At 35.7% G+C, this 4,468-nt stretch overlaps 1 long non-coding RNA gene across 1 annotated transcript; it reads right to left on the reverse strand.

Moving 5' to 3' along the window:
- Window positions 1–255: 255 nt before the first annotated feature.
- Window positions 256–1,576, reverse strand: LOC149204429 (uncharacterized). The gene is made up of 3 exons (XR_016251775.1): window positions 892–1,576; window positions 723–794; window positions 256–633 (listed from the first exon to the last, which is right to left on the reverse strand). It is a non-coding gene; the product is annotated as an uncharacterized LOC149204429 (long non-coding RNA).
- Window positions 1,577–4,468: the final 2,892 nt, after the last annotated feature.

Consider the following 4,468-nt stretch of genomic DNA (forward strand, 5'->3'; position numbering starts at 1 on the left):
CAAAAAGAAATTAATAAAAAATTAATTTATTCCAGACACATCTAGAATTAATAATATTTATAAATTAATTGAAGAAAAAATAAAAACTATTCCAGACACATTCAAACTAATAATAATAATTTGTAGAATTTGTTGCGTCTTTGAATCCATGGCAATGATATTGATTGATTATTTCACCAACGTTTATTGTGATGGATAAGAAACAACTTCCACAATACACATGGCAAAAGTATCAAATCTGAAATAATAATAATTTATAAATTTTATATAAAGAAATCAGAATATTCAGGATGCAGTCTGTATAACAACATAGATAACAACTATATTATTTTTATATGCAAAGCAAAACTAAAAGAGCACCCACAAGGTGAAAGGCTGACTGTGTGAAGACGGTATCGGCTCCGCTGCCCACATTGGTAATTGGATGGTCATTAGAGGACGGATTAGTTCCACTGCTAATAGGATTTCCAGGATTAGAACCTGGATTTCCAGGATTCGAACCACCTGAAGGTGCAGAAGGTGACTCCGCAGGAGGAACACCCACGCTTGTTGTCGGCGGATTTACAGTTGCAGTAGGTGGATTTACAGTAGGAGAAGGTCCAGGAGATGGAAGAGCACCCGCAGGACTCGAACCTGAGACCATAATTGAAGGAATTGACTTTGTTATATATAATTTAATTCATAAAAGATAACTATAAAAAACGACGGGAAAATAAGAAAACCTGGACGAGCAGCGACGGGAGGGTTAACAGGAACGTCCGCGCTAGTTGGAGCTCCAACCGGGATCCCTGCAGCTGGAGAAATTAAAAGAATAAAAGATTGCCGTTAGGTCTCGTGTTCAAATCTCATAACAGGAAAAAGAAGAAAAAAAATCAAGAAACGGAGGCGTACCTGCGCACTGGGTGAGAGGCGGGGAGTTGACATTGCACAGCCCCGGGAGGGCGAACAGCTGTGTTGGGTTAATGGAGATCCCCAAGGGATTACTGGTCCCAAATAATTGACAGAGGCAGGATGATGCACCGCTGGTCACTGTTGCAAAGGCGCTGCATCGCAACAAACCCCATAAAAAGTATTCCTTCCGAGCCAATCATTTTATTTACCTTTTCATCAACAATACTTTTCTGCTTCTTGGATGCTGCTTCCTGCAACTCAACGATGTACCTGGTCCAAAAGTCCTCTACCTGGAAATAGGTATACCATCTTTCATTTGGATTCCAGCTTTGCCATCTTCCATAGTACGCTACAGAGATAAGACATCTCCAGCCGATGATTTCCCACCCTACCAGGATGAATACGACTTCCATGTTTGTTGTGATGAATTTTAACCGAGATTTGACACCAGGAAACACGTCTATAATTGGGCCCTGAACAAGCCATCCGGCGATTGAACTTAAAATGCCGTTCTGGTAGCAGAAGTGTTCCAGACAATGGATAGTGAAGAGCAAGCGCTACCCGCTACCAGTCTTAATCGCACGGTTAATTGGAATTAATCGCATGGTTGTAATTAGAATTAATCGCACGGTTGAAACTATTTTAATCGTCTAACATTAGAAATCAAAGGCCCACAAATGTACACGTAATGCCAGAGGGGAGTCGTTTCCAGAGGGAACGCCTTACGGCGTAAATATCAAAATGACAAAATACCAAGCAAAGAAACAACATAAGAATATAAAATATATGATAGTCACTGAAAATGATTAATTACGATTTTTAAGTTCTTGCAGTTCGCGATGTTCAATCCTGCGGCCTCTGCGTGGCGGAGAATGGCAGCCATCTCTGCGGGAGGAGGGACTCGAACACTTGATCTGTTGATGGGATTCCACCTGGTGGACGGGGTTGTCTTCGTCCATTGCCATTGCCATTGCCATGGCAAGACTAAAGATGAGGAGGGGAAATAGTAGCAGGGCACCAGGTGCGCTCCTATCGCTCTCTATCTTCCACCATTTTGATTTCCATCGTGGGCGCTTGAAATTCAAATTCTCTGTGAACTTATAAATTCGATTTCTGTGTGAGATACGTGGAGGAGACTCAATATCTCACTTTTCTAAATCTGTAACACGGATTCAAGAAAAAGTTAAATCTTAAATCGGATTTAAAGTAAGGCGATTGAAATGCTAGTAATTAAATTAAAATGTAAGAAATTTTTAAATTAATAATTTATAGCTTACTAAATTATTTAGTAATTGATTTATATTAATATTTGTTAAATTAATTCAATGAACCAAGTTAAGGGGAGTTCTTCTCAGAAAAACTTTCAAAACTTCTCACTAAAAACAATTCGTTAAAACTAATCCAAACATAAAATCAAAATTTTTACACTAAAAACAATTCGTTAAAACTAATCCAAACATAAAATCAAAATTTTTGACCAAATTCTTAAAAGATTAATACAGTTTAATTTGCCGCCCCGTTAATTTAATACTTTTGGATATCACCTTTTCAACGCGGCTCTATCTTGACGTTTTCCTTCTATTGTGCGTCGAAGGTTCGCCCCGGCTTCACTCCTCCCTCCACGTCAACCACATTAATTGACTTTCGCCACCATCCATGCTTTTTGTAACAGTTGAGGTGGCCCCATTTTAATACTCCTGGTCTTACTTGCCTGCCTTAGTACTTCATATTTCAGAAAGTCTCTATTTTCACCAGTCATGTGTCACTCTGCTGCCTCGTCCATATTTATCCAAAAACTGCACAAGCTATAGGGGAGGCATAGCAGGTATTTCCCTTGAGTTTTCCTTCAGAAATCCCTGTAAATTCTTCCATTGTGTTTGTCGTTCTGATTATAACCATCAAACTTGAAAGATTTTATATGTGTCTGTGCTTTATATGGGTATGTTGTTTTTTAATGTGATTTTTTTGAGTTTATTTTCAGGAATTTAATCAAAATAATTGTGGTCAATTTTTTATCTGTGTTGTTTAAACTAGTTTTTTTGACAATATATAGATTCAACACTATCAAAAACCCCTGAAACATTTGATTATAAAGAGTTCACCTGTCAAATTTGTAATTTCAATAAATCCCTAATCGATGCTAAACAAATTAAATTGAAAAATAAAACAACAAACTTTCTAAATTAAATCCAATAATAAACTATTTTAACTATAATTCTCATAAATATATATATAAGAAAAAGTTTTTAATTAAAAAAAAAACCTCTTATACATCAATTAAAGACCATACTATGATTTTATTTCATACGTCTCCTTTATAAGGCGAGATAGGCAAGTGTATCTCACTTTTGAGTTTGCAAAAATGCAAAAATTTATCTAGTTTTCCAATTTTTTAAAATTTTATGATACCTTTGATCCTATAAAAAAAAATGGAAATAATCAATAATATGGGTTGGTTATCGAATTTATAAGGTTAAGTAAAAGTCCCACCCTACCCATAAGGGAAGATCCTATTAAAAAATATGAAAAAATTTAATAATATTGGTTTGCTATGGATTTTATAAGCTTAAGTAAAAGTTACAAAATTTAATAATATTTGTTTGTTATCGATTTTATAAGGTTAAGTAAAGGTCCCACCCCCACACATAATCGAAGTTGGGGTGGGAAGAGAACGTACGTTGAATGACTTAACCAATCCCTATATTTCGGGTCGCTCTCGAATTTTAGTTCTCTTTTCATTTTTCTTTTCTCTTTTTTTGTAAATTTCGTCAACGGATTTCTATTAATACTCAAAAAAATATTATATTGGTAAACTTTCTTTTCTTTTCCTATAGAATGACCATTATCTTCAAGAATCATCACAAAAATCTATTAGGCTGAGTGTGACCAAACTATTTAAAAGATTATATTACGTGGGAATCTTTGATTGCATAAAGAGAATTACAATTACTTTTCAGAATCATCACAAAAACCTACCAAATTGAGTATGACCAAATTATCTAAAGGATTATATTATGTGGGAAACTTTGATGGCATAAAGAGAATCTTTTAGAGTGTCGTTTTTTTCAAAAATAAAAGGCTCATCCTGACATAACCAAATTTACAAATCTACACCATTGGCATCCATAACAAGACAATAATATCTTTTAAACGTAACAACAAGTGACTTCCAAAGAGGAAAGTATAAACATAATTAGTAGTGGACTTATTCATCCAAGATGATAAACGAGGTGTGAGGAGAGGAGTTTCCATTGACCATGTTAAGGGGTGGGACGTTTATGACTGCAGCCTCCTAATGATCGTTGGAGTCTGAAACCACGAAGTGCTCCACTCGATTTAATCTGACCACTATATCATCTAGATCATAATATCATCTAGATCATAAGTGATGTCCCTCAATATTCTCTTTAACCCTTCCCAACGAACAAAGAGTTTGTAGTTGTCCACATGTTTGTCACAAATTACCATATTGAGTAGTGTTATTGAGTGAAGGAAATGCAATCTTCTCTTCCTCAACTTCCCTAGATCAGGAACCCATTTGAGGCTACTACTACCAATTTCTAAATCAAAATGACAC

This window comes from Pinus tabuliformis, chromosome 1_2 (genome assembly GCF_031772625.1).
Source record: "Pinus tabuliformis cultivar Carrire ecotype Pingquan chromosome 1_2, CPIR1, whole genome shotgun sequence".
In the NCBI taxonomy this organism is placed as follows: domain Eukaryota; kingdom Viridiplantae; phylum Streptophyta; class Pinopsida; order Pinales; family Pinaceae; genus Pinus; species Pinus tabuliformis.